Below are 17,788 nucleotides of genomic sequence, written 5' to 3' on the forward strand. Positions count from 1 at the left end.
ATTCCATATGACCGACCATTGCCCACTCACTCAATGTATCTATGTTCCTCTGCAAAGTTCCACAGTCCTGCGCACACTTTGTCCTGCTACTCATCATCGTGTCATAAGCAAACTTTAACACCCTAAATGTGGTCCCCAACTCCAAATCATCTGTATCAATTCTAAATAATCGCAGTCCCAACACTGATCCCTGAGGCACACAACTAGTCACTGATTGCCAGCCAGGATAATATGCATTTATCCCCACACTTTGCTTCCTGTTAGTCAACCAATCTTCTATCCATGCTAATACTATACCCCTAATGCCATATACCTTTATATTATGCAACAGCCTCTTGCACAGCACCTTTTTGAAATCCAGGTACACTGTATCCACTGGGTCCACATTGTTCAACTTGCTTGAAATGTCTTCATAGAATTCCAAAAGATTTTTCAAGCATGACCTGCCCTTCATGAACCCATGCTGTATCTGTCCAATGGGACAATTTCTATCAAGTCCCTGCTATTTCTTCCTTGATACTAGATCAAAGCATCATTCCCACTATAGAGAAGAAGCTGTCTGGGGTATAATTACCCATCTTTTGTCCACCTCCTTTTTAAAACAGTGGCGTCACTTTTGCTGCTTTCCAAACTGCTGAGACTGCCATGAAGTCCAGTGAATTTTGGAAAATTACTGTCAGTGCATTTGCTATTTCTCCTGGGATACATTCTGTCAGGGAAAAGAGAATTTTCTATTATTAGCTCAATTACCTCCAACAGTCCAAAACTAGCTGTTCTGTAATAATGATAGCTTCCATATCCTCACCTACCTTTGTGTCTTTGTTAATTACTGGCAAGATATTAGTATCCTCCACTGTGATGTCCCGTAACTAAATGCTCCTTCTCTTTTTCCAAAAGACCAACGTTTACTTTTGCCACTCTTTTCTCATTATTTATGTTTATAGAAACATTTGCTATCTGTCTTTATAGTCTGTGCTAGTTTATTTTTCTCATGTTCGAGCTTACATTTCTTTGTAGCTCTTCTGTGGCTTTCTGTTGACCTTTAAAGTTTTCCCAGTTCTACTTTCATGCTGGTTTTGGCCACTTTGTATGCCTTTCAATTTGATCACTTTCCTTAGATACCCATCGTAGAGAACACCTTTTCTTACAGTCCTTCCATTTCACTGTGTTATAAGTGATTTCTGTCTAGGCTTTCTGAATCTCCGGAGAATAGTTCCTGACACTTGGCTAACTATTCTAACTCTAGGGATCTGATTCAGAACAACCGGGTCCTGCATCCGAACTCTGCCAACCGCGGACTGTCCTTTAACCCTTATATCAAGGGAGACTGTCCGCAAGGTTAAGTTCAAAAAGGCGAACTCCAAGTTGACTGGTATCAGTCCTTATACCCACCGGCTATCACTTCTCCCGTGGCAAATCAAAATACTGCGAGACACACACAAACGGAGCAACAGATGTTTATTCAATCTTCGAAGATTGGGCGAGTTTCCAAAAAAGACTTCGGAAATCGCAACGGGAGATTTTACAGCACTAATACTTATACATTATTTTTCCATTCAAATACATTGGTGATAATTTCATTGGTTTAAACATCTCACGCTATGGATTTTCTTACATTAAAAATCATTAATGACAATTCCATTGGTTAAAGCATTTCATGCTTTTCTCTGCCAATTTCTTTAATTAAAATGTTATATTATTTTACAATTTCTGCTATTTGGCACATTCCCTTATCTTCATGTTCTACTAGTTATAACATTTATTGATTTTTGTGTATGTCATGAAAAGAGCTTTCATTGTATTTTGCCCTCTGTGTCTAACTGAAGCATTCCTTGGTTTCTTGCCCAAGGTTACCACGTTCCTGGCTTTACAGAGGTGACTTACAGTTCATGCTTCTTTATGGCCTTAGTAAATTATTAGTCTTACAATTTCAACTTTTATTCATTAAATTTCTGTTTTAGTATAGAAATTACCCCACTTATACCAAGAGTGTGTGTGTGTGTGTGTGTGTGTGTGTGAATTGGGTGTGTGTGTGTGTGTAATATGTGTGTGGTGTGTGAATGTATATGTGTGTGTGTGTGTGTGAAGGTAGTGTGGGTCTAGTGTGTATATGTGTGTGGGTCTTAGTGTGTCTTTGTGTGTGTGTGGGTCTAGTGTGTATCTGTGTATGTGTGTGTGTGTGTGTGTGTGTGTATGCGCGTGAATTGGGTGTATGTGTGTGTATATGTGTGAATAAAGAAATATGTGTGTGTGTGTGAAACTGCAGAAATTACATTAACCATATCAATTCCCCCTGTCTTTTTATTCAGTCTGTAATTTTTGCAACATGATAATAGCTTGTCTATTCCAATCAGCTTCAGTATCGTTTGCATCTGCTTGTAGGTGAATGCCCACTACTGAATTAGGGTCACTTTTCATCAATGCAGTCTCAACAAGGCGGGTAATTAGACCACGCAGACAGGGAATAATACAACAGCCCAAAGCAATTAAAACACCGATTACTAACAGAAGCGTAATCACCACTGAAACCATCACACCCTTCCATTTACCGAACCACTGCTCTAGCCAGCCAGTCCAATTAGTATTTACACCTGAATTCTCAGCAATTTCATCAGCCAGAGCCTGGAGACCCTCCAGGGCACGGGTCACTGAGCCATCAGGGGCCGTATTATTTGGAATGAAAGTACAACATTGAGGACCTATCATAGTACAAACGCCCCCTTTTTCAGCTAAGAGCATGTCCAAGGCTAGCCTATTTTCCCAAGCCATACGACTGGTTGCATCCATTTGTTCAGCCAAACCCTTTACTGCCTCTTTAGTGTGGTTAATAAATCGTGCCTGGTTATAATAAATGTAATTTATCCAATCCACATTCTTATTAATCGTTACCCACCAGAATAGGGATGATTCAAAGCCTGCTGAAATCTGGTTACGAGCTTTAAACTCATCAGGCACTCCCCTAGGGACCCCTATTGAATCAAGATAAATCCCTTTATCAAAAGAAGTGGATAGCAGTGATCTCTTATCTCTTCCTTTTTTCCCAACTAACTGTTCTCTTTCAAATGCCAGGGTGAATGGTATTGCCAATTGTACAATTGCACATATCCCCTTCCAATCAGGGGGCAGGGTGGGTCTCAGTATATTCCCTCCACAATACCACCACAGATCCGCTCGGGGAACGTTTAAAGATGAGTAATTTCTTCCTTCCACTGCTTCAGTAACATTTTTAATCACCGAACACAATCTCAGCTCCCCCAAATCAATAGATCCACCCTGTCTATAAACACACGATGTATGATTCCCAACAGCGGCAGAAAACACAGGGGGAGCTTGCCTCTTATGTCCTTTTAAGGAAGAGAACATCAAAGACAAAGAGGCACAATTCGGATTTTTCCATGCAGTCTCATCTTGATATAGGGCTATCATGCATTCCATGCCCTGTTTGTTTCGCTCTCACCCGAGCGGAAAAGGAACTACCTGAGACACTGTCCTACCGGAGGCACATGCATAGCAATTGCTTTTGTTCAGGCTTTTTACAGTATATTTAACCCATTCAATCCAGGCATTTGTTTATCCATATCCTGTTTCTATTTCAAGAGTCTGTCTCAGGTCTTTAACCTCTATAATCTGCAGTGACTTTGGATCAGTGTAAGGGGTTAAAGGTTGCAGTTTAGAATCAAGGAATCCCAAAGGCTGTCCCCATCCGACGCCAATTCAAAAACAGCAGTCCACAAAACGCTTCCCATACACTGTCATCTCTATCTTTAAATCCTTACTAAGGAGTTGGGACACATTTTTATGGGGAAATGAGTCTTCAGAGGAAGCATTTTTAATGGTGAGATATATAGGATGACACTTCCTGTCAAAACAGTTTAGGGCTGGGCTAAAGGGGGCTCTATGGATAGTGATGCTAGGCGGTGGCTTTTGCGGTTCGGTAGGGTGTGAAGAAATATCTTGGAGGAAAGATATTCCCTTTGAAACTCTACATCTGGGCATTCTACTTAGGCTGCAAGCATCAATTTTTATAACTTGTGGAAATTCCGAAACAGAAATCATTAACACAACATCTGAAAAAGATATATGAGCAAAACTCAGAAGTAACAGGAATAGCAGCATAATTCTGACTAGTGCTAAGAACTTAAACAATATATCAAAGCACAAAACAAGGTTAACATACAATTCTGAGGAAACAGTCCCCGCACTCACGTCGCCATAGTATAGTCAGTTAATCAAAGTCTGTTCAGTCTGAGTTATAGTGGGTCACGTGTTGATTCAGCTGTCCAGACTCCTTTCTTAACTGGAGAGGTGACTGGCCATTTGCCAGCCTTTCTCCGCCGTTCAATGGTGAGGAGTACTAGGAACGGGCCGTCCCACACAAGTTTGACAGTTTGCTGTTGTCAATGTTTGATCAAAACCCCTTCACCGGGTTCAATAGTGTGCACAGCGAAATCCAGAGGTGGTGTCTGAGTCAGGAATCCCTGGTGGAGTAAACAAGAAACAGCGAAGCCCAGGGTCTCAACATATTTACAGATACACATATCTCATGACTCAAGCTCTAGGTGATAAACACTCAAACATTCATGCACTAACGAACAGATGACTTTCAGCCAGAAACACAACAAAATGTAATAGCTTCCGTTCTCTCTCTGTAGGTCCTCACACACAGCCAATCTCTCTCTCTCTGTCTCTCTCTCTCTCTGTCTCTCTCATACGGTGTTGGTCTCTCTGTCTATGTCTGCCTGCCACTGTCTCCTGTGTCTGCGCATCGGAGCTCATAGCGACCTCCCCTCGACCACCAGGTCTTCAGGTGCTAATTCTTTTCCCCAACTATCTCCACTCGCAGTCTCCAGTACTGCTGGGCAGTCCTCATGTGGCAGATCTTCCCCCCCTTTTTCCCGGAGGTCACTGCTCTACATATGGAACTGTTCAGGGTCGGTTGTCAGTAACATTTTAATTCTTTCAAGCACATCGCAGTTGTCAAATGTAATGTTTTCCCTGTGTCTGGGCGCATCCGCTCCCGGAGCTCCCGCTCCCTACCTACCGTTTTTCAATGCAGCCCTACGCGCCGTATAGCCCCCACGAACAATCTCAGCGCAATACAGTCTACTTACTGTCTCAACGTCCTGAAACTCACTCTCAAGTTACCCATATTAATTCGCATCTCCCCTCAGAGTTTCTGTTCTCCCCTGCCTTATCAGCAGCCTATTTCTTTGTACATCTATTCCGGAGCCACTGCTCCCCTGCCTCATTTTCCTGAAGGTGGATACCACCCCTCATGTCGTGTGAATTTGGAATTGTTCTGACTTATTACTACCTTGCACTCAATCTCATGAATGGTCCTCCTTTCCATAAGAAGTCAGCCGGATTTGAACATGCACCCACCTCTATCTTAAGGTCCTCTCTATCTAAGAGCACTGCCTCATATTTCAGGATTCGGGAGTCTGTGAGCCATCGTCCCGCTTTTTGATTCAGAATAGTGTGGACTTGGTGAGGAGTAACCACAGTCAGTGGTGCTCCAAACGTCAGTTTCTGGCTTTCTTCCACTAGCTTAGCAGTGGCTGCTACTGCTGGTACACATTCGGGCCAACCCCGTGAAACGGGGTCTAGTATTCTGGAGAGGAAAGCTACAGGTTTTCTATGTCCACCCCATTCCTGAGTCAAGACCCCAAAAGCTGTCCCGTGTTTGGCATTAACAAAGAGTCTAAAATCTTTATTAAAATCTGGCAAGCTCAAAACCGGTGCTGTAACTAATTTTTTTTTCTTTTAAAGCTTCAATCAGCATTTTTCCTTCTGGGTCCCATTAACCCTGTCCGGAGCCTCCTCTGTTAGCTGCAGGTATAGCCTTTTCGTAAGAGTAGCATAATTATCTATCCAGAGTCTGCAATAACCCAGCAAACCCAGGGACTTTCGGAGTTCCCTCTTAGTTCGGGGTAGTCCTAATTCTACAATTCCCTTTACTCTTTCAGGGCTTATTCTCTTCTGTCCCTGACTGATTAGATATCCTAAATATCTTACTTCCCGTTCCACATACTGTAGTTTGTTCTGACTAACTCACAATCCCTTCACTGCAAGGTAGTTTAATAAATCATTGGTTCCCTGCTGTGTGTCAGTTTGGGTGGGACCAGACAACAGGAGGTCGTCCACATACTGAATTAACTTTAAAGTTGGCCTTAAAGTCAAGCCCTCAAGAACTTGTTCTAGGATCTGTCCAAACAAGTTTGGTGACTTGGTAAAACCTTCAGCTAAGACAGTCCACCTATACTGCTGTTTTCTCCCAGTATCAGGGTCCTCCTTAAGTTCTAATAAAATCATATCATGAGAGAAAAAAAAATAACGTTGAGCATTCATAAAATTACAATCAAAAATAGCACACTGAATCAAATGACAAACAACAAGTTTCACACATAAAACCATTAACAAACAGATGAATTCAAGCCAGAGCACAAAGTGTTAAACTGCTTGTTAGCTGAGAAGCCTTTTTTAAAAAAAATCCATACACAAACACAAATTCTCACATCCACAGAGACTTTTTTTTACAATCAAATTTACACACACAAAGACACACATAAATCTTCACCAACACAAAATTCCTATTGGGGGCCGGCCCACAAAGACATAAATATTCAGATTTAGATAACCACCTTATTTATCCGACTCCTTTTGTCTTTCATACAGTCCTCCCTTACTACTGCTACCATTATCTTAGCCTTCCGTTCCTCCGCCATTATGTCTCTCTATACAAATACTTTCTGAACCTCCTGTAACAACTCCGACTCATTTCTACCGTTCCCATCCTCTATCTTCTGTAACTTCTTCTGGATATCAGGCCATGCCTTTGTCACAAAGTGAACCTTTACCATCCGTCATCCTATTTCCCCATCTGGGTCTATACCCGAACATTTCCTAACCGACTCCCTTAATCTGTGTAAGAATGCACAGGGAGACTCGTCCTTTCCCTGCCTCAGGTCGAAAACCTTGGCTAAATTTTGTTGTTTGGGGATGCAAGTTTGTATCCCTTGGATTATCAAATTTTGCATGTCTAACATATTATTCCACCCTTCTATATTGTGGTGGTCCCAGTTAGGGTTCTGAAGGGGATATTTGTCTTCACCCCTAACCATCCCCCTCTCATGCCAAATTGTCCGGCAAGCTTAATACCGGCACTGCTACTAGTTTTTTTTAATCTCAATTAACACTTTCCCTATCCAGTATCCCCATATAAGTCTCCTTTCTCCCCCAGTAAATAGTATATTCAAAAATAGACATTAACTCAGCCCACATATACAGACTGGGCCTCAAAAATAAATTAATTTGTTCTGACAATCCTATCGGATTCTCAACCAGGATCGTCATTTCCTTTTAAATGTTCCGACCTCCCCACTGGTGAGGGGGTCACACACAAACCCAATCTCCTTGTCCCCTATCGGCACTTTAGTCGATACGTTCTTCCTTTTTTTAAGAAATATTGCAATGTTCCTAGCTTCTCATATCCTCAAACCCCAATTTATTAATTCATGCTTGACTAACTTTAAAGCCTGTTCCTAACTTGTAAACATATTTATATATTTACGTTCATTTATTCAGTATTTAATATTTAAAATGTAAAATGCATACAGTTCCCAATTTTAAAATCCACTGTAATCACCCAGATTTAGTACCCTAATTTAGATCCAAAATTAGTTTTCTTATGTACTCCTGACCAATTATTTCTCAATTACAATACTTTAGGTCATAAAATAATCAGAGCTGTCTTACAATAATTTGTCAATTCAAGTTTAAAAAAATTCTAATGGCCGAATCCAAGGTCTCAGATAATAACCATGGAAGTTATCGTCTTTTTTCCCGACAGTCTACTGTTGAACTGAAACTACAACTGTCCTTCACATATTGAAAATAAATCATGTTAAGTTTACATAAAAATCACATTTAAAACAATCCTGGAACTCAAGCTCCAGTGAATAAAACTTCCTCATTCAATCACCAACAAACAAATGTGCATTCAAACCGAATCACAGAGGGTTAAATGTTTTGCGAGCAGTTCTCGCACTCTCTCCCTCTCTGTCGGTCTTACTGCAAGCTGCTGGTAAAAAAAAAATAAACTTCAGTTGTCTTATATCATTTGAGTTTAATGGGGCTACAACAAATCCTGTGGTCCGTTCCCCAAACGGGACCTCCCGTAGGGGACACAGTCTCACTACTTCTTTATCACCTTTTCTCCTCATCTCTCTCTCCTTTAGTCGTGCAGATCTCCTTACCCCCTCAGCCCCTGCTGCTGTGGCTTCCACGTCCCCTTCGCCAGATCCCCTGGATCCCGCTCCCGATTCTCCAACGGCCGCTGCCGTTGTTCCTCCTGAAGAGCATATGGCGGGGGTGCCACAGGCGGGGGTAAGTTCTCTAACACTTCCCACTTACTCTCATTCAGTGGTTAAAGGATATAAGGGTACTGGGGTTGGAGCAGTTGCTGTCAGGTTCCCTACCCAACATGCAGCATACTCGCTCTCCTTTAAACCTGGATACTGTTTATTCTTTACATAATCATTTAAAATTTGACAAACCCAATCCTCGTCTGAGCCAAATTTTGGCCAGATCACTGATGGCGGACGGATGGGTTCTTTTGCCCAAACAAAACAACAGTATTTTATCATTTCCTTTTTCTTTAAGCCCCGACTTTCATAGGGACTCCAATTCCCCAATTTTCGTCCCAGCGGACTATCAAGGGGAATTTTTGGGGTTTCGTCTTCCCGTTCCTTTTTAGACCTGGAACCTCGGCCACCCATGGTTGGTCTTCAGGCTAACCTACACTCTGGTTACTCAATTAGCCCTTGTATCCCGGTTACCTGTCACAACCACCGAGTCGACAAGGCAGTGTACCCTTCTCAATTCTGCGAAAACCCCAAATACCAGAGAAGGTTCTTACCTTGATCATGTGCACGGAGTTGTCCGACTCAAAGTAAAAAATCACCTTTTTACTTTTTCGAAGCTTCAACCTTTTTACTTTATTGCGAGCGCCACCTATTCACATCGTTTGCTCAAACATCTGTGTGTGTCACAGTGTCCCAGAATCATTTAGAGCCTCCCGTGGGAGTTCTGTTTAGGATCCCGGACACGAGCCCCCAAATTTGTTATAAGTGATTTCTGTCTATGCTTTCTGAATCTCCGGAGAATAGTTCCTGACACTTGGCTAACTATTCTAACTCTAGGGATCTGATTCAGAACAACCGGGTCCTGCCTCCGAACTCTGCCAACCGCGGACTGTCCTTTAACCCTTGTATCAAGGGAGACTGTCCGCAAGGTTAAGTTCAAAAAGGCGAACTCCAAGTTGACTGGTATCAGTCCTTATACCCACCGGCTATCACTTCTCCCGTGGCAAATCGAAATAATGCGAGACACACACAAACGGAGCAACAGATGTTTATTCAATCTTTGAAGATTGGGCGAGTTTCCAAAAAAGACTTCGGAAATCGCAACGGGAGATTTTACAGCACTAATACTTATACATTATTTTTCCATTCAAATACATTGGTGATAATTTCATTGGTTTAAACATCTCACGCTATGGATTTTCTTACATTAAAAATCATTAATGACAATTCCATTGATTAAAGCATTTCACGCTTTTCTCTGCCAATTTCTTTAATTAAAATGTTATATTATTTTACAATTTCTGCTATTTGGCACATTCCCTTATCTTCATGTTCTACTAGTTATAACATTTATTGATTTTTGTGTATGTCATGAAAAGAGCTTTCATTGTATTTTGCCCTCTGTGTCTAACTGAAGCATTCCTTGGTTTCTTGCCCAAGGTTACCATGTTCCTGGCTTTACAGAGGTGACTTACAGTTCATGCTTCTTTGTGGCCTTAGTAAATTATTAGTCTTACAATTTCAACTTTTATTCATTAAATTTCTGTTTTAGTATAGAAATTACCCCACTTATACCAAGAGTGTGTGTGTGTGTGTGTGTAATATGTGTGTGGTGTGTGAATGTATATGTGTGTGTGTGTGAAGGTAGTGTGGGTCTAGTGTGCATGTGTGTGTGGGTCTTAGTGTGTCTTTGTGTGTGTGTGTGTGTGTGCGTGAATTGGGTGTGTGTGTGTGTATATGTGTGAATAAAGAAATATGTGTGTGTGTGTGAAACTGCAGAAATTACATTAACCATATCAATTGGAATATACCTTTGCTGAGGACTTTGGAAAATGTCTTTGAAAATCTTCCACTGCTCATCAACTGTCCCACCATAAAATCTTTGTTTCCAGTCTACGTTATCAAGGTTCTCCCTCATTCTATTGTAGTTCCTCATGTCCAAGCACAGGACCCAGAAATTATATTTTATCTTCACACTCTCCATATGTATTAAATTCAACCATACGATGATCACTTCTTCCGAGAGGATCCCTAACTCTGAGGTCACTAATTATTCTTGTCTCATTGCAGAGGGTCAGATCTTGGATAGCTTGCTTCCTTGTAGATCCACTTCATACTGTTCAAGTAAAATATCACAGATACACTTAATGAACTCCTCATAGCTATCCTGACTAAGCTGGTTTGACCAAAATACATGTACATTAAAATCACCCATGATAATAACCGTACCATTTTTACAGGCATTAATTATTTCTTTGTTTATTGCCCATCCCAATATGATGTTATTATTTGGTGGCCTATACACTGCACCTATCAGTGACTTTCTTGGTAGAATTTTGAATGCATCATTCCTGTTTCTCCTAATGTATGGCAAAAACAACAACTACTCGTATTGTATGGAATCTTTCACAATGGCAAATCTCCTAAGGTACTTCATGGATGATCAAAACATTGATTAAGCAGAAAAATTTCAAAAAAAATCTTAAAGGAGGATAGAATAGGTTACGGAGACGATTTGACAGACTTCTGCCCTTGACACTTCCAATTGTGGAGTGATGCAGATGGGGCAGGTTGGAAAGGGAACATGCAAAGGGGAAATGGAGGAGTGCAGGCAGTGTATAAGGTCTTAAGGACAGAGGAGGTTCCAGACTGAGTCTGTCTGTGATAGAGAGTATAGCTGCCTCATGGAGTTTGAAGCTCTGCAATGGGTGCATGCAAGTCATATTAGTCGAGGATAGTATAATGGTGGCTGAGATAGCTTTTCATGAGGACTCGTCTCCTGAGGTAGTGTGGGCTGAGGTTAGAAACAGAAGGGGAGAGGTGACACTGCTTGGAGTTTTTGTATAGGCCTCCACAGAGTTCTAGGGAAGTGGAAGAGAGGATTAGCAAAATTATTCTGGGTAAGAACAAAAGTACCAGGCTGGGCATTGTCTATAAACCTCAGACGCATGCGCAGTTTGGTTTCTATGTGGAGCATGCGCAGTGTCACATTGATCGAGAGAGAGAGAGAGAGAGACATGGAGCTGCTTTCTCCGGCAGCGGCTGCGATCGGCTTCAGAGAGCGGCGCTCAGAGCCGGGGTGTGGGAGCCTCGCTGGGTCAAAGGAGCGGAGAGAATTCACAAGTCCAGGATACAAGTAAAAAAAGCCCCTCCAGGCCCGGGGAAGGAGGTGGCGGTCTCTGGTCAGGGAAGCGGCCCAGGGTCACGGCCGCCATTAGTTTGAGGGAAGAGGGAGCGCTCTGGGCCGCCATTTTGAGAAGGTCAAGGTGCAGGAGGGCGGGGCTATCGGGGCCTGTAGACCAATCAGAGGAAAGGGAAGCCCCATTGTTATTGATGAATTCCATGAACACAGCGTCACTGGGCGGTCCCGCAGGAATCTCCTCTCTCAGTCCTGCTGTGATGTTTCACCCAATCAGAACCAGCAGCTCTCCTCCTCTCTCAGCTCCCCTTCTGTCCTTCCTGCAGCATCTGTCCCCTGGGGCATTGAGCTGCCTGTCCTGTCCCTCCCTCAGCTGTTGTTCTGTAATACCTGTGATATCCCAGTCCCACCTTAGATTACTTCACTAAATCATGAAACATTTAATTCACATTCAATCATTTACAATGGTGAGATTTGAACCTGTGTCCAGAGAACATTTGCTGAGTTTCTGGATAAATTGTTTCACAATAATGTCACTAGGCCATCACTTTGCCTTCTCACAGGTTGGGCATCCCAGCACAAGTGTTTGATCCTGTACTCTGGTGATATCATTCCGTGTCGCTCCATGGGCATGGATAGGATAAATAGGCAAAGTCTTTTCCCTGGGGTTGGGGAGTCCAGAACTAGAGGGCATAGGTTTAGGGTGAGAGGGGAAAGGTATAAAAGAGACCCAAGGGGCAACATTTTCACACAGAGAGTGGTATGTGTATGGAATAAGCTGCCAGATGATGTGGTGGAGGCTGGTACAATTGCAACATTTAAGAGGCATTTGGATGGATATATGAATAAGAAGGTATTGGAGGGATATGGGGCGGGTGCTGGCAGGTGGCACTAGATTGGGTTGGGATATCTGGTCGGCATGGACGGGTTGGAAGGGTCAGTTTCCATGCTGTACATCTCTATGACTCTATGTGGTATCCCTCATTGTATGGTTCTAATTGCTGCCCCTGTCACCATCTCTCACTCTTGTAGCTACTCCAAATCCTGAGCCAACAGAATTCTCCACTCTAGAGAGATGAGGCAGCACAGGCCAGGATTGGAGACTGGGATTTTCCAGATCTCTGTGGGCTCAGTGCCATTCTACATGTGTAACCCTCACAGCATCAGTCTAATTTCCCATTCTGCCTATTTCTGTGTCTTCTACAGGTACCCAGGGAGTTCCTGACTCAATAGACTTGACAACTGCTGGTTGGGAAGATGGTTGGTCAGTCAGAGAAACAAAGGTCAGGGAGGTCGGGAGCCTTGAATAAATTCTGCCGCCAGATAAGATCACTCAGCGCACAGAGCAGAGAGCAGTGAGAGGGCTCGATACATCAGCTAACAGGACATGAGATAGATATAATGCTGGAAAGGAGCACAGTACTGACACACCCCAGGCTCAGGTACCACCTTTACTTTAAGTTTTGTTGTATTGGGACAGCATCGGGAGTTCCCAGTTTTTCAATCCAGGCCTGTGCTGTCATGGTGAACATCAGGACAACAGAGGGGAAAGCAGGCCTCCCATGAGAGGGTAGTAATGCTTCCTGGGTCTTTCTGTTCCCTATTCCCTCTCCAACACTGTATCGATGGCTTGTCTTGTGGACCAGTGTCTTCAATCATTCTAACACCAATAACAGTTCCTATCTCTGTCACCTCCTTCCCTCTCACCAATTACTTCACATATTTGAAACCTCCAGTCCAGATGACCATCCATATCGCTGTAACTTGCGTCAGTCTCTACAACATGCCTTGTCTCGGTAGTCTCCTCCTCTAATAACTAGAAACATCGGGTCTGTTTCTGTGCGGCATGACCTTTCGGCCGAGGTTTCCGAAATGGAATGAGTTGTGTTTGGCTCAAATCCCTTCAAGTCAGGCAGCATCCAAGGAACAGGAAATTCAACGTTTCGGGCATAAGTCCTTCATCAGGAATGAAGGACTTATGCCCGAAACGTCGAATTTCCTGTTCCTTGGATGTTGCCTGACCTGCTGCGCTTTTCCAGCAACACATTTTCAGCTCTGATCTCCAGCATCTGCAGACCTCACTTTCTCTCCAAATCCCTTCAAACCTTCCCCTCTCCATGTACCTGCCCAAGTGCCTTTTCCATGTTGTAATTGTATTTGTTTCTACCATTTCCTCTGGAAATCCATTCCGTCTATGCACTATCCTTCATGGAAAATGTTGCCCCTCAGCTCCCTCTTTAAATCCTTGCTCTCTCACCCCACGTTTATGCCTCTAGCTTTGGACTCACCTACCCTTGGAAATTCACTTTACTTAGGCCCTACATTGTTTCATAAACCTTTATAAGGTCACCCCGTGGCCGCCTCTGCTCAGGAGAAATAATGACGACAATGTTACCAATATCTCCAACTCGTGTTCAATGCTCTGACCAATGAAGACAAGTGTGCCAAATGCTGCTTTTCCCACCCTGTCCCCCTGTGATGCCACTTCCAAGGAACAATGTAATTTCACCCCTTGGTCTCTCTCTGTTCAATAACACTGCCCAAATCCCTACCATTAACTGCATTAGTCCTCCTGGTTTGACTGAACTAAATTCAACACCTGAATTAAACTCCATCTTTCATTCCTTGACCCATTGGCCCAGTTGATTACCATCCCCTTCGAGAACTATATTCCCTGCCCACTCTTCTACTTAACTTTGTATCCACAAACATTATAACAGGGACTCTTATATTTTAGCTCAAAATGTTGATGTAAATGATGAACAACAGTGGTCCCAGCACCAATCCTCACAGCACATCGCTGGTCAGAGGCCTCCAGTCTAAACAACAACCCTCTCCCACCACCCTCTGTCTCCCACTGTCATCCCATTGGATATCCCATTGCTGGCTAGCTCTCCCTGACCCCTTGTGATCTACCCTTACTAACCAATGTATCATGCTACACCCTAATCAAGGGTTACTGAAGACAGAAACAACATCTGTTGCTCTGCCTTCATCTATCTTCTTAGTCACATCTTGAATAAACTCCAGTCAAGTTTGTGGGACATATTTCCCACGCACAAAGCCATGCTGGCTGTCCGTAATAAGTCCATATCTTTCCAAATGCATGCAAGTCCTACCTCGCAAAATGACCTCCAACAACTGACCCACCCTGATGCCTGGTCATCAGTCTGTAGTTCCCTGGCTTCCTCTTGCAGCCTTTCTTAATTAATGAGACAACATTATAATCCTAGTCAGAGAGTCAGACCGCACTGTTTGGTTAACACTAACCATACTCTAAAACTGATCTCATCCCACCTGCCTGTTCCTGGATCATATCCCTTCAAACCTTTCCTATTCCTGTACTAATCCAAATATGTTGAAACATTGTAATTGTCCACACATTCATCCCTTCCTTGGAAAGTTCATTCCACACGCGTCCCACCCTCTGTGTGACAATGTGTCCCCATGTACATTTTTTTAAAAATGTCTCTCCTCTAAACATAAGAATGTAGTGCCTTGTCTTGAAACTCCCCTGTCCATGGGAAAAGACAACTCCCATTAACTCTATCTATCCCCCTCATTATTTTATAAACTTCTTTGAGGTCATCTGTCAACATTCAGGTTTCAATGAAAAAATACCAACCTATCCAGCCTTTCTTTATAACTGAAACCTTCCATAACCAGCCACATCCCAGTAAATCTCATCTGAACCCTCTCCAGCTTAATAACATCCTTCCTATAACTGGGCGACCCGAACTGGACACAGCATTCCAGAAGAGGACCAAAGGATTGAGCAATGAAAGCGTGTGGCAAGTGTGGTAAGCAAGTTTTTTTATTAACCACCCTGTCTCTCCATGTTGCAAACTTCAAAGAATTATGTACCTGAACCCTGAGTTCTACAACACACTACCGAAGGTCCTACCATTAATTGTATAAGCCCTGCCCGTGTTTGTTGTACCAAATGCATTCCCTCACATTTATTCAGATTGAACTCCATCTACAGTTTTTCAGCCATTCACACATTTCATCAGCATCCCTTTGTAATCTCAGAAAACCTTCTTCACTGTCCACAATTCCACCTTCCAGTCTACCTGCCTATCACACATGGTCCAAATATCTCTGCTAGGGGCCCGACAATGTCTTCACCAGCTTCCCACAATGTCCTGAGCTACATTTGATCAGGTCCTGGGGATTTATTTACCTTTGTGTTTTAAAACTTCCAGCACCTCCTCTTCGATAATGTGGACTCATTTCAAGACATTGGCTCATAGAGATGTATAGCATGGAAATAGATCCTTCGGACCAACTCCTGCATGAGTCATATTTGCCAGAACTTTGCCAATATCCCTCTAAACCCTTCCTATTCATACACCCACCCACATGCCTTTTAAATGTATTTCTGTCACCCTCCACTATTTCCTCGGGCAGCTTATTCCATACACTCTGCAGGAACCAGTTGTCCTTTAGGTCCCTTTAAAAAGTTCCTCTCGCATTTTAAAGCTATATCCTGTCGGTTGGGAAACCCTCAGCCTGGGGAAAAGATCTTGATGTTGACCCTATCAATGATCATCATGATTTTAAAACCTTTATCAGTTAACTTCTCAGCCTCCCACCTTCAAGTGAATTCAGTCCCAGCTTATTCAGCATTTCCCTGTAGCGCAAACCCTCCAACCCTGGCAACATCCTTGGTCATTTTTTCTGATCCCTCTCATGTTCCACAACATCCTTCCTGTGGCATTGAGACCAGAATTGCACACAGTATTCCAATAGTAATCGGACCAAACACTGTTTAGTTCCCTGAGCTCCCCAGTATTTATCCAAAGTAAGTTCCAAAGTGAAATATTTGTTTAGAATCTTATAATTTCACACATCGTTGGCTTCATTGATCATTGAGGATACTGATTTTGTCCCTTGCTCTTCTTTTGCTCTTAATACACTTGTAGAATCTCTTTCAATTCTCCTTAACTTTGGCAGAAAAAGTTATCTCATGTCGCATTTTTGCATTCCTGATTTCCATCCTAAGTGTATTTCTACAGCCCCGATGCTCCTGAAGAGATTCCCTCGAGTCAGCCAGTTATATCTGACATGTGCCCCCTTTTTCCTGACCAGAGCCTCGAAACTCAGCCAGAGTTACCTAATTCTGTCAGCATTGAGCTGCACACTAACAGGAACATGCTGTCGCCGAACGCTCCTTTTATCTCGGTTTTAAGATATTCCTACTTGCCAGACTTCATTTTACCTGCAAATAGCCTCCCCAGATCTACTTTAAATATTCCTGTCTAATCCTATCTTGCTCAATTGTATAACTTGAACTTGTGAACCAGGCCTGTCCTTTTCCATCGCTATTTTCAACTAATACAATTGTGGTAACTTTCCAAAGTGCTCCCCCACTAACAGCTCAGTCCCGTTCCCGACCTTGTTTCCCAAGGGGAGGTCAGGTTTAGCCCCATTCTCCAGTTGGGCCATTTACATAATGACTGGGAGTTTCTGGAACACACTTAACAAATTCCTTCCATCCAAATGCTTAATGCAGTAGCAATCCCAGTCCAGGTTTGGAAAGGTTAAGGTCCCCTATCATTACAACCCTATTATTCTAACAGGTATCTGAGATCTCCTGACATATTTGCTCCTTCATCTCCCATTGCCTATTGCTGTAGTACGACCGTAGCAAACTGATGACCAATTTCTATTTCTCAGTTTCACTAATATCGCTTAACTGGGCGATCCTGCATGAATACTCCCTCTAGGTACTGCGGGGATTTTCCCCCCAATCAAAACCACCAGCTCTCCTCCTGTTCTGCCTCCTGTTCTATCCTTCCTGCAGCATCTGTCCCCTGGAACATTGAGCTGTTGGTCCTGTCGCTCCCTCAGCTGTGTTTCTGTAATACCTACAACATCCCAGTCCCATGTTCCCATCCATGCTCTTGGTTCAGCTGCCTTATCTGTCCGGGACTTTTCATTGAAATAAATACAGTTTAATCCATCAATTTTCCCTCATTGTCTGCTATGTTCTTGCCTGCCTTGTCTATTTATATTGCTCTCTTGAACATCTGTACCAACCTCAAATTTCTTTCTGACCTTACGACTGTTTGGGGTCCCACACCCCTGCCAGATGAGTTTAAATCCTCTCGAGCAGCTCCAGCAACTCTCCCCACCAGGATATGGGTCCCCCTCCTGCTCTCAGTTCAGGTGTCTTCCCCCACCCTGTCTGCTTGTGCTGACATATTCAGACATCCAGAGATTTAGCCACCAAGGTCCTGCCCTGCCCTCCCCACCACACTCTCCCCACCCCTCCCCTCCCCTC

At 43.1% G+C, this 17,788-nt stretch overlaps 1 pseudogene; it reads right to left on the reverse strand.

The window, feature by feature from the left end:
• Positions 1–2,271: 2,271 nt before the first annotated feature.
• Positions 2,272–11,291, reverse strand: LOC132826013 (syncytin-A-like; annotated as a pseudogene).
• Positions 11,292–17,788: the final 6,497 nt, after the last annotated feature.

The sequence above is a fragment of the Hemiscyllium ocellatum genome, chromosome 21 (assembly GCF_020745735.1).
Source record: "Hemiscyllium ocellatum isolate sHemOce1 chromosome 21, sHemOce1.pat.X.cur, whole genome shotgun sequence".
NCBI classification, from domain to species: domain Eukaryota; kingdom Metazoa; phylum Chordata; class Chondrichthyes; order Orectolobiformes; family Hemiscylliidae; genus Hemiscyllium; species Hemiscyllium ocellatum.